Consider the following 13,409-nt stretch of genomic DNA (forward strand, 5'->3'; position numbering starts at 1 on the left):
GATTGATGATCATTTTGTTCTCTGAAATATAAGCCGCTGCCAGAGGAGGCATCACGTCTCTTATAGAGAACACTGGAGCACTCGTTTGATCCAAGCGTTCCTGTGTATGGTGGAGTTGAGAGATTTATCTGTCAAACAAAAACAGTCTATTGAGTCTGGGAGGCTCTAGTTTCAAAATCCAATGCTGCGTTTACCATGTTTTAACACAGAAAGATTTCTGGCAACGAGGTGCTCAGTGCCGAACCACCGAATGATATCTGAAGGGGGCAACCATTTACCATATGCATTCGGATGTACACACACTTATATACATGTTCATACACATGTACACACCCATAGACAGATGGAGAGGTCACAACTGTGATCAGCTCTAATCCTGAAATCTCCACCGTTCTCATTACACAAGTATAAAACATATAATACTGGTGGATAAGACTGAACACAAGACCTTCACAGCTGTCTACACATCATAAGGGAGATCTCATGACACCTTCTCTCCATCTACCTGATGATCCTGAGGAACAATGGGATTTTCTTGTTTACAGCCGTGAGGAAGAAGAGGATGGGGGCATCTCTCTGGTGTTGTCCTCTTACTGGATAGAACTGGAGGAAACACATACAGGGACTGAATTCATTCTTTACATACAGATAATTATAGGCCGTGTGTATTTAGTCCTGTCTATTACCTGGTGATGTGGGGGGCTGGGGAACCTCCTTCATGACGTCCTTGTACAGATGTTTGTGTCCTTCTAAATAATCCCACTCCTCCATGGAGAAATAGACGGTGACATCCTGACATCTTATGGGAACCTGACACATACAATTATACAGTCATCCCCACAATCCCTTCATAGCATTACTGTATAATGTCCCAGCATTCCCAGCAGTGTCACCTCTCCAGTCAGCAGCTCAATCATCTTGTAGGTGAGTTCCAGGATCTTCTGGTCATTGATGTCCTCATGTATGAGGCGGTGAGGTGGAGGTCCCTTGATTGGGCTCAGGGGTCTTCCCCATCCCTCAAACACAGGGGCCTGACAGCGCTCACTAGAGGTCTTCTTCACTACTGTGTAATCCTGGTTATGGAGAGACACATTAATAAATCTCACTACAGACATTTCCAGAGTCCTCACCTCTCCAGTTCTGTCCATCTGTTAATCTCTCACCTCTCCAGTAAGCTGGAAGAGGATCTCTAGGGTGAGATGTATTATCCTCTCCGTCATCTTTTCCCTGTCTTTATCCATCCTTGATGGGTCAATCAGGAAAATTCTCTTATATAGAAGATCTCCACTGAGAGGATCCGATATTGTAGGGACCTAAGTGAGAAGAAGATGAGCCGATGTAACATCATAAAGAATCCGGTGTAATAATACAATTACTGGAGATCATAAGGGAACATATGAGGAGATAGAAAGTGTAGATGTTATATTCTCGAATCGTTTATACTGGAATAAAACACAAACACCATCCATTTGTGCACTTGTGACTCGGAAGTGAGTGTAAACTGGGACTCCACTTCTCACACTCACTCTAACTAACTAACTAAGTGAACCTCAAAGCCAGTTCTCACATTCACACCCCCTTTCTTGCTGCCACCACTCATAGTTTTGTTAAGACAGTAAGACGCCTGCTCTGGGTAACACACTAGGATATATACCACCCAACTTTCTCAAGCACCTGATAAATAGTCTTCTTGCATTGTGGCGTGCACAGGGTAACACACCCAGGCTATACTTTCCGTCTTTAAGGTTGTGGGCTATACTTTCCGCCTTTAAGGTTGTGGGTACGTTTAGAGCAGCAAGGAACAGTCTTATTAAATTTTAGATATATTTTATTAAAAATAAGATACAATTCTTAAAAAAGACATACATAGAGGGCAAAACAGTACAAAAATAAATGGGATAACTGCAAAAACATCTTAAGGGTTAGACCTTTGAGACCTTCTGGAGGAGATCACAGATGCAAAGACAAGATTCTAATGTATATCCTGTAAACCACAGGAACCCCTTAGTGGAATAATAGTCCTTATTTCTGAGCTTACTTTTATTATCCTAAACAAACCAAACACGACTATAATATATAAATAATTCAGGTTGATATCACATTTCTGTGGTTTGCGGAGGCTGAGAATCCTGCCGTTCGATCCCACTGAAGTGATTAGGTCCCCGGATCACAGATACTGTATATCTTTGGATGGTGTTGATAGCAGACTACTATTGATATGGCATTGTAATATTGCATTTTCATTGTGCCATATGATGCTAGAGACGTCCAGTCTACTCTAGGGGTAATGAACTTCACCTACTATTTGCTAATGAGGAAGTACAATGTTTACGCTTCCAAACTATTCACTAATTAATCTATCTACACAGAGGAGGAGGCTTCAGTGATTTTGATTTATCTGAGCCTGAACACAAGTCATAACATGGAACATAAGTTGAATTGCTGGCTAAGACGTCTCGTCAATGCTCCCAATCGCTGGCTATGTTGGTCATTGCATCATTCACTGATTCACTGTAGAGATCACGCTTGTTAAGACAGACCAGGAAATACAGAGACTGACGGGGAACCCAAGCAGTGGTGTCATCATTAATAACGTGGGGGTCCATTAATATGACTATTACTATTTTTATTATTTTACAGTAATAATTTTTTTTCTTTATATCTACTAAATAAATCCTATATATTTTATAAACCACACACATAACAAGTAGTTTCTTCCTCGATGTCTGCAGTTTGAATACGTTTCTCATAGACTCATCTTCCATAACGCTAATTCCCATCTCATTTACCAACACTGGAATCGGCATTAGCAATACTGCAGGAGATATTCATTACACATGACATGAGAAATAACTACTTCATGAAAAGGATGACATCTTCATTTTCTAGGTGTAGCCTCCAGCAATAACTGTTATAAAGTCTACATGTACACTTTTTTAATTGTGGTGTTTTAATTTTTTTTTTACTTTTTAAGCTTCCTGGTATTACAAGAAAAATGGCAAAAAAGTAGATGTTAAAATGTTACAAAATAAAATTAATATTAACAATTTTTGTAAAACAGCATAGAAAAAGCATGGGCTCCTTATTTCTGATTCGCACACAGAAGTTTGAGGCATTTTTCAAATCTTCTTTTTTTGCAAAAAGATTGTGGATAGGAATTATTTGATGACAAAGTCTCCATGTACAGTGTTCAGTGTTTTGTTTTTGTTTTTTTACTCTCAATATACAGTGGTGTGAAAAAGTGTTTGCCCCCTTCCTGATTTCTTATTCTTTTGCATATTTGTCACACTTAAATGTTTCAGATCACAAAATAAATTTAAATATTAGACAAAGATAACACAAAGCCCTGCGTGAAAAAGTGATTGCCCCCCTTAAAACATAAATTAACTACGGTTTATCACATCTTTGGGAAGCTGAGTTCAATATCAGTAGCCAGGCACAGGTCTGATTACTGCCACACCTGTTCTCAATCAAGAAATCACTTAAATAGGACCTCCTGACAAAGTGAAGTAGACCAAAAGATCCTCAAAAGCTAGACATCATGCTGTAATCAGGATATTAAGGAACAAATGAGAAACAAAGTAAGTGAGATCTATCAGTCTGGAAAAGGTTCTAAAGCTTTGGGACTCCAGCAAACCACAGTGAGAGCCATTATTATTACAAATGGAAAAAACATGGAACAGTGGTGAACCTACCCAGGAGTAACCAGCTGACCAAAATTACCCCAAGAGCGCAGCGACGACTCATACAAGAGGTTGCAAAAGACCCCACAACAACATCCAAAGAACTGCAGATCTCACTTGCCTCTGTTAAAGTCAGTGTTCAGGACTCCACCATAAGAAGGAGACAGGGCAAAAATGGCACGTATGGCAGAGTTCCAAGATGAAAACCATTGCTGAGCAAAAAGAACATAAAGGCTCGTCTCAGTTTTGCCAGAAAACATCTGGATGATCGCCAAGACTTTTGGGAGAATACTTTGTGGACTGACAAGACAAAAGTTGAACTTTTTGGAAGGTGTATGTCCTATTACATCTAGCGTAGAAGTAACACAGCATTTCAGAAAAGAAACATCATACCAACAGTAAAATATGGTGGTGGTAGTGTGATGGTCTGGGACTATTTTGCTGCTTCAGGACCTGGAAAACTTGCTGTGGTGAATGGAACCATGAATTCTGCTGTCTACCAAAAAATCTTAAAGGAGAATGTCCGGTCATCTGTTCGTGACCTCAAGTTGAAATGCACTTGGTTTATGCAGCAGGACCCTGATCCAAAACACACGAAAAAGTCCACCGCTAAATGGCTTAAGAAAAATTAAAATTTAAGACCTTGGAGTGGCCTAGTCAAAGTGCTAATCTTAATTCGATTGAGATGCTGTGGCATGACCTGAATAATGTGGTTCATGCTCGGAAACCCTCCAATGTGGCTGAATTACAACAATTTTGCAAACATGAATGGGCCAAAATTCCTCCAGAGCGATGTAAAAGACTCATTGCCAGTTATCACAAACACTTGATTGCAGTTGTTGCTACTAAGGGTGGCCCAACCAGTTATTAGGTTTAGGGGGCAATCACTTTTTCACACAGGGCCCTGTAGATTTGGATTTCTCTTTCCCTTAATAATAAAGATCATTCATTTAATAACTGCATTTTGTGGTTACTTGTGTTCTCTTTGTCAAATATTTAAATTTGTTTTGTGATATGAAACATCCAACTGTTTCAAACATGCAAAAGAATAAGAAATCAGTGGGGAAACACTTTTTCACACCACTGTGTTTTGTTCTGCTATTTTTTCCTTTACTTAAACATGTGTTAAAAAAATTGGCACCAATAATTCTTGTAAAATGACCATGTAAAAAGCATGAGACACATGGTGCACCTTTTAAAGAAATGTTAAATGTTTGGGGTTTCTGCTGTTTAGGCACCTTAGGGGCCCCGCAAATGTGACATGCTGCCCACAATCTATTTCAGCCAATTTGTTTCCAAAATTCAAATAGTACTCCTTTCGTTCCAAGCCCTGTGTGCTATTGCTGCACTTTAAAGAAAGTGGCTATCAAACCGTGGGGTCCACTTTTTGGTGTTACCACTTGCAAAAGTGAAAAAAATTGGGGTTAAAGCAACATTTTAGAGGTAACATTTACATTTTTTTTTCATTCCACTTTGCATTAATTCCGGTTTAGCACCTGAAGGGTTAAAAAATGTCCTAATAGCAGTTTTGAAGTATTTTAGGGGGTACAATTTTTAAAATGGTATCACTTTTGGGGCGTTTCAAATACGTAGACCCCTCAAAGTCCATTGAAATCTGAATAGGTCCCTAAAGAAACAGGTTTTGTAAATTTGTTGAAAAAATTTGAAATTGCTACAAAACTTTTAACCCCTCTAACATCCTAACAAAATAAAATAACATTTGAAAAATGATGCAGATGTAAAGTAGACATATGGGAAATGTTAGTTTTAATTATTTTGTACAGCACGACTAACTGGTTTAAGGATATAAGGATTGAAAGTTTGAAAATTGTGAATTTTTTTAATTTTTGTCCAAAATAGCGAAATTTTCACAAATAAACGCCAGTCACAAAGAACAAATTTTACCACTATCATGAAGTACAATGCGTCACAAGAAAACAATCTCAGAATTACTGGGATCCATTTAAGCATTCCAGAGTTATTATCTTATAAAGTGACACTGGTCAAAACTGTAAAACTTGGCCTGGTCATCAAGGTCAAAATTATCTTGGTCACTAAGGGGTTAAAGGTATCAACTTCTGAGGATCCTCAACTATAATTATTTTTCATTTGATCTGGGGCAGAAAGAGAGGGGGAGGTATCTGTTTCCGTCGACACATCATAATATACAGGTGCTTCTCACAAAATTAGAATATCATCAAAAAGTTAATTTATTTTAATTCTTCAATACAAAAAGTGAAACTCATATATTATATAGAGTCATTACAAACAGAGTGATCTATTTCAAGTGCTTATTTCTGATAATGTTGATGATTATGGCTTACAGCTAATGAAAACACAAAAGTCATTATCTCAGTAAATTAGAATACTTTATAACACCAGCTTGAAAAATGTTTTAGAATCCGAAATGTTGGCCTACTGAAATGTATGTTCAGTAAATGCCCTCAATACTTGGTCGGGGCTCATTTTGCATCAATTACTGCATCAATGCGGCGTGGCATGGAGGCGATCAGCCTGTGGCACTGCTGAGGTGTTATGGAAGCCCAGGTTGCTTTGATAGCAGCCTTCAGCTCGTCTGCATTGTTGCGTCTGGTGTCTCTCATCTTCCTCTTGACAATACCCCATAGATTCTCTATAATAGATTCTCTATGGGGTTAAGGTCAGATGAGTTTGCTGGCCAATCAAGCACAGTGATACTGTTGTTTGTAAACCAGGTATTGGTACTTTTGGCAGTGTGGACAGGTGCCAAGTCCTGCTGGAGAATGAAATTTCCATCTCCAAAAAGCTTGTCGGCAGAGGGAAGCATGAAGTGCTCTAAAATTTCCTGGTAGACGGCTGTGCTGACTTTGGTCTTGATAAAACACAGTGGACCTACACCAGCAGATGACTTGGCTCCCCAAACCATCACTGATTGTGGAAACTTCACACTAGACCTCAAGCAGCTTGGATTGTGGCGTCTCCACTCTTCCTCCAGACTCTGAGACCTTGATTTCCAAATTAAATGCAAAATTTACTTTCATCTGAAAACAACACCTTGGACCACTGAGAAACAGTCCAGGTGTTTCTCTCCTTGGCCCAGGTAAGACGCTTCTGGCATTGTCCATTGGTGATGAGTGGCTTGACACAAGGAATGCGACACTTGTAGCCCATGTCCTGGATACATCAGTGTGTGGTGGCTCTTGAAGCAATGACTCCAGCAGCAGTCCACTCCATGTGAATCTCCCCCAAATTATTGAATGGCCTTTCCTTAACCATCCTTTCAAGGCTGTGGTTATCCCGGTTGCTTGGGCACCTTTTTCTACCACACTTTTTCCTTCCACTCAACTTTCCATTAATATGCTTGAATACAGCACTCTGTGAACAGCCAGCTTCTTTAGCAATGACCTTTTGTGGCTTACCCTCCTTGTGGAGTGTGTCAATGACTGCCTTCTGGACATCTGTCAAGTCAGCAGTCTTCCCCATGATTGAGGAGCCTACTGAAACAGACAAAGGGACCTTTCTAAATGCGTCTAAAGCCTGTGCAAGTATTTTTTGTTAATTATTCTAATTTACTGAAATAACGACTTTTGTGTTTTCATTGGCTGTAATCTATAATCATCAACATTAATAGAAATAAACACTTGAAATAGATCACTCTGTGTGTAATGGCTCTATATAATATATGAGTTTCACTTTTTGTATTGAAGAACTGAAATGAATTAATTTTTTGATATTTTAATTTTGTGAGAAGCACCTGTATATCGCCATGACAGCCGGGGCCAAACACTGGTGTCCTAGGAGGTGATATTAGGAATATAAATTGGAAAAAAAAGCTAAAATACAGCCAGTGTGTAAAAAGTTAAAAAGGTCTACTTCTGGAATAATCTGTCCCCAGAATGTCTCCATTACAATGAACAGCTCATACTGCAGATAACAACCCCCCATACATCTACAGCATGCTGTCAGGGTTCTCAGGTGGCGGCGATTTGCATACATGTGGTCACATGCTGACTAGACATTTGTGGCCTCACTGAATAAAAATTAATTAATTAGTTGGAATGTGGCCAAAAGTATACAAATCGCATACTTATGCTGCCACTGGCAAGGGAGAATCCTAAAAGTGTGCAGTGCATGCGCTATGAGAATTCAGAAGCCTGCAGTCACCTAGAGTGACTGCAGGCTTTAATCTGAAACCTGGACAAGCCCTTTAATTATAAAATGAAGCCCTGTAGCCAATCCTGACAGCGTGTAATATGTTCACTGTCAGGATTCAGCTCTGCTTGCTGGTTCCAGCAGTCATCACATGGCCACTTCACTCACATGCGATTTTCATACTTCCAGTCACGTGACTACGAGCTTCTCTTCCTGATTCTCTCAGTTTTTCACTGAACATTGAGAGAATTAGGAAGAGCGGCTCATCGGCATGTGACTAAGTGTGCAAATAGCATATGTGCTTGGAGAGGGGAGGGGGCGCCAAACTGAAGTCTTGTCCAGGGTGACAGAAAACCTAGATACACCTCTGACCGGGGTCATCTGTATCAACATCAGGAATGGGGAGAAGTGAGGATTTATTTAATAGCCAAGAAAGTAGCCCTGTACTATGAGAGCATTTGGTTTCATCACTTCCTGTTTTACATAGTTGGGTGGTATGTATCTATCAGAGGAAAGGGAAGAAAAGGTTATGATTATTAGAAAGCGCCAACAGAAAAATACTGACAGCTACAGCACCGAAGGGGTTAATGCGGCCTGCGCCCAGTAATGGGGGACCTCCACATACCTCCACCTGCAGAGCCGCCACCACATATATGGCTGTTCTGTGCGCACAGGACCTGTGATGAGGTCACAGGAGGGGAGGAGTCAGGGGTCACATGATCAGGGGCCTCAGTGGATGCAGGACTCTGCTGTGCTGGTTGTCATGGTGCTGGATGAGGGGAAGTTTATGTGTGGGGTCAGGAGGGGTTTACAGTGTGGATGTAGCAGAGCCGTGTGTGTACAAGGTGTACGGAGCGGAGCCGGGTGTGTACGAGGTGTACGTAGCGGAGCCGCGCGTGTACGAGGTGTACGGAGCGGAGCCGCGCGTGTACGAGGTGTACGGAGCGGAGCCGCGCGTGTACGAGGTGTACGGAGCGGAGCCGCGCGTGTACGAGGTGTACGGAGCAGAGCCGCGCGTGTACGAGGTGTACGGAGCGGAGCCTCGCGTGTACGAGGCGTACGGAGCGGAGCCTCGCGTGTACGAGGCGTACGGAGCGGAGCCGCGCGTGTGTACGAGGTGTACGGAGCAGAGCCGCGCGTGTACGAGGGGTACGGAGCAGAGCCGCGTGTGTACGAGGTGTACGGAGCAGAGCCGCGTGTGTACGAGGTGTACGGAGCAGAGCCGCGTGTGTACGAGGCGTACGGAGCTGAGCCGCGCGTGTACGAGGTGTACGGAGCAGAGCTATGTGTGTGCGAGGTGTACGGAGCGGAGCCACGCGTGTGCGAGGCGTGTGGAGCGGAGGCTTGCGGAGCAAAACTGCGTGTGTACGAGGCGTACGGAGCGGAGCCGCGCGTGTACGAGGTGTACGGAGCTGAACTGCGCGTGTACGAGGCGTACGGAGCAGAACCGCGTGTGTGCGAGGTGTACGGAGCGGAGCCGTGTGTACGAGGTGTACGGAGCAGAACCGCGTGTGTGCGAGGTGTACGGAGCAGAGCCGCGTGTGTACGAGGCGTACGGAGCTGAGCCACGCGTGTACGAGGTGTACGGAGCAGAGCCATGTGTGTGCGAGGTGTACGGAGCGGAGCCACGCGTGTACGAGGCGTGCGGAGCGGAGCCGCGCGTGTACGAGGCGTAGGGAGCGGAGGCTTGCGGAGCAAAACTGCGTGTGTACGAGGTGTACGGAGCTGAACTGCGCGTGTACGAGGCGTACGGAGCAGAACCGCGCGTGTACGAGGCGTACGGAGCAGAACCGCGTGTGTGCGAGGCGTACGGAGCAGAACCGCGTGTGTGCAGGAGTGTGGAGCTGAGCCGCGGAGAGCTGAGGCGCGCGTCTACGAGGTGTACGGAGAGGAGCTGCGTATGTGCGAGGTGTACGGAGCTGAGCCGTGTGTTTGTGAAGGACATGTATGTATTGTTTTTTGTAAAAAAATTGTGACACACTGAACCAAAACTAGGAATTCATTAATTGTTTTTATTTATATTTTTCACTTTGCGTTGTAAAAGTGATAAGAAAACCTTATTCTTCTGGTCGGTGTGATTACATTTATATCACATGTCTATCGGTTTTTATGTTTTGTTACTTTTGCATATTATAAAACTATTTTTTACAATAACTAATTTGCTTTTTCATCGTCTTCTGCTGTAACGCTTTTATGTTTTCTGTGCGGGGACTTGTTTTTTGCGTGATGAGTTGTTGCTTTCAGTGCTAACTTTTTATACAAATTGCCTCTTCAGAGAAAAAGAGGACTTGAACTCTATAGCGCCACCTATTGGAAGCAGCAATCCTACAAATCTCAATCAACCCTTTAACAAGTCGTGCGATATATACAGTACAGACCAAAAGTTTGGACACACCTTCTCATTTAAAGATTTTTCTGTATTTTCATGACTTTGAAAATTGTACATTCACACTGAAGGCATCAAAACTATGAATTAAGACATGTGGAATTATATACTTAACAAAAAAGTGTGAAACAACTGAAAATATGTCTTATATTCTAGGTTCTTCAAAGTAGCCACCTTTTGCTTTGATGACTGCTTTGCACACTCTTGGCATTCTCTTGATGAGCTTCAAGAGGTAGTCACCGGAAATGGTTTTCACTTCACAGGTGTGTCCTGTCAGGTTTAATAAGTGGGATTTCTTGCCTTATAAATGGGGTTGGGACCATCAGTTGTGTTGTGCAGAAGTCTGGTGGATACACAGCTGATAGTCTTACTGAATAGACTGTTAGAATTTGTATTATGGAAAGAAAAAAGCAGCTAAGTAAAGAAAAACGAGTGGCCATCATTACTTTAAGAAATGAAGGTCAGTCAGTGCGAAAAATTGGGAAAACTTTGATAGTGTCCCCAAGTGCAGTTGCAAAAACCATCAAGTGCTGCAATGAAACTGGCTCACATGAGGACCGCACCAGGAAAGGAAGGCCAAGAGTCACCTCTGCTTCTGAGGATAAATTTATCCGAGTCACCAGCCTCAGAAATTGCAGGTTAACAGCAGCTCAGATTAGAGACCAGGTCAATGCCACACAGAGTTCTAGCAGCAGACACATCTCTACAACAACTGTTAAGAGGAGACTTTGTGCAGCAGGCCTTCATGGTAAAATAGCTGCTAGGAAACCACTGCTAAGGACAGGCAACAAGCAGAAGAGACTTGTTTGGGCTAAAGAACACAAGGAATGGACATTAGACCAGTGGAAATCTGTGCTTTGGTCTGATGAGTCCAAATTTGAGATCTTTGGTTCCAACCACCGTGTCTTTGTACAACGCAGAAAAGGTGAACGGATGGACTCTACATGCCTAGTTCCCACCGTGAAGCATGGAGGAGGAGGTGTGATGGTGTGGGGGTGCTTAGCTGGTGACACTGTTGGGGATTTATTCAAAATTCAAGGCATACTGAACCAGCATGGCTACCACAGCATCTTGCAGCGGCATGCTATTCCATCCGGTTTGCGTTTAGTTAGACCATCATTTATTTTTCAACAGGACAATGACCCCAAACACACCTCCAGGCTGTGTAAGGGCTATTTGACCAAGAGGGAGAGTGATGGGGTGCTACGCCAGATGACCTGGCCTCCACAGTCACCAGACCTGAACCCAATCGAGATGGTTTGGGGTGAGGTGGACCGCAGAGTGAAGGCAAAAGGGCCAACAAGTGCTAAGCATCTCTGGGAACTCCTTCAAGATTGTTGGAAGACCATTTCCGGTGACTACCTCTTGATGCTCATCAAGAGAATGCCAAGAGTGTGCAAAGCAGTCATCAAAGCAAAAGGTGGCTACTTTGAAGAACCTAGAATATAAGACATATTTTCAGTTGTTTCACACTTTTTTGTTAAGTATATAATTCCACATGTGTTAATTCATAGTTTTGATGCCTTCAGTGTGAATGTACAATTTTCATAGTCATGAAAATACAGAAAAATCTTTAAATGAGAAGGTGTGTCCAAACTTTTGGTCTGTACTGTATGACTTAGGATAAAAGCCAAATCAGAATCTCAATTTGCAGACACGGTGTTTCGGGTTGTTGGCCCTTGTCATTGCAAAGTATGAGAGCTGATTTGGCTAGGTAAGAGGCTCTGGACTAAGGTCTAAGAGGTAACTTTGATTTTTATCTAATTTGATTTCTACTCTGGCCTTTAATTACAGCAGTCATGTGTCGAAAACGCCACAAGAGAAAAAGAAACCGTTGAGGAATACAGTCAATGGTAAGGAGAAGTAGTTTTGAGATCTAGACTTGACTTGATTTGTAAATCTGCCTGTAGAAGGAGCTTCTGTGCTCTGAAAGCTTCCAAATATCATTTTTTTGGGTTAGCCAATAAAGGGATCACTCCTAGAATACTTTTGTCATTTTTGGGAATAAAAGTATTTACAGGAATCTAGACTCAGAATTATATTTTGATGCTGGTGAAGAAAAAAGTTTTTAGAGCTGGAGCTGACCAGTAGTCCAAGTGCGGAACCACCATTATCCCTTGTGGTAGATCGGCTGACTTGGCCGCACATAGAGGTAGACACAGGAACACTGTCTCTTGAAATTTTCCGCTGGGTTTATTAAGAGTGCTGCATAAACCACAGTAATGTTAACAAAAACAAACACGACCTTCCCAGCCTAACAGAAAAAAAACCAAAACATAACGTATGGCACAGTCCTTGTTGCTACGGGCAACCGCCCGCTTCTGGAACAAACAACCCAATGTTTATCTTTCACATGACAACACAGCTCCAGAGCTTTCACTTCCAGGCCCACCCCACACCAAATGCTCTAAAAGGCTGGGAATTTATCCTCTGACCTCCTCCCTTTCTACAGGTGTTTAATCATCCTAGCACTAAAGATTGCTGATTAACCCCTCATTCCTTCGTGTGCTGGAACCCTTTTCCTATGTTTAATTACTGGAGCTAACAATCTCAGTGCTACATATCTTCCCTCCAGTACTTTGCCAGTGACTTTGTCACACCTCTGAATTCTTAGAGCTGCAGAGAAAACCGCAATAACTTTGGAGAAGACTCAAAGCGCCAAAGAAAGACTTAATGGGAGACATGTAAATTTCAATTGTACTATTTTCATATATTGATGGCAATGAATAGAAAACTTGTGTGTGATTTTAAAACTAGTATATGAAGATATGGATGCTAAATATCTTATTGTTGCCATATAGTCTCCTTCTCTGATGACGATTAGAACAGAATGAATGGTCTTCATCTTGAACGTTTGTTTCTGCAATGAAGCTATTTAGGGAACTAAGGTCTAACGTCAGTCTGAACTTCCCTCTTGATTAGTAGACCGTGAAGATTCTGGATTACACTCCTCAAACCTGCTGAGTAGTAGAATCTGGCCCGTGAGCAGGTTTTTCTACAAATTCCCAAAGGAGAGAAGGAATAATTTAACTTCTTTTTTGAATGTACTAAATAACAGTCTGAAGGGCAATCTTATAGGTTGAGCCAAACAGATGGATGAAATGGTCAAGAGCAAAAGTGAGTGTTAGTGGACTGGTCCCCATTCCACCACTTCATCCATAAACTAGCAGCATTAGACAACGCCTTTCTCTTGGAAGTAAACCTCATGA

The 13,409-nt window shown here is 42.3% G+C and overlaps 1 protein-coding gene and 1 pseudogene across 1 annotated transcript in view; both read right to left on the reverse strand.

Moving 5' to 3' along the window:
• Positions 1 to 8,489, reverse strand: part of LOC141270627 (uncharacterized) — a 129,870-nt gene extending 121,381 nt beyond the window's left edge. Inside the window, exon 1 of the mRNA XM_073680699.1 lies at positions 8,440 to 8,489. The gene's annotated coding sequence lies outside the window, so the exon portion shown is untranslated. The remainder of the gene's footprint in view (positions 1 to 8,439) is intronic.
• Positions 1 to 13,409, reverse strand: part of LOC141270691 (uncharacterized) — an 81,747-nt pseudogene that overhangs the window by 23,195 nt on the left and 45,143 nt on the right.

Source organism: Phyllobates terribilis, unplaced genomic scaffold (assembly GCF_046119375.1).
Source record: "Phyllobates terribilis strain yellow unplaced genomic scaffold, ASM4611937v1 Scaffold_5__5_contigs__length_657084704, whole genome shotgun sequence".
Taxonomy (NCBI): Eukaryota; Metazoa; Chordata; class Amphibia; order Anura; family Dendrobatidae; genus Phyllobates; species Phyllobates terribilis.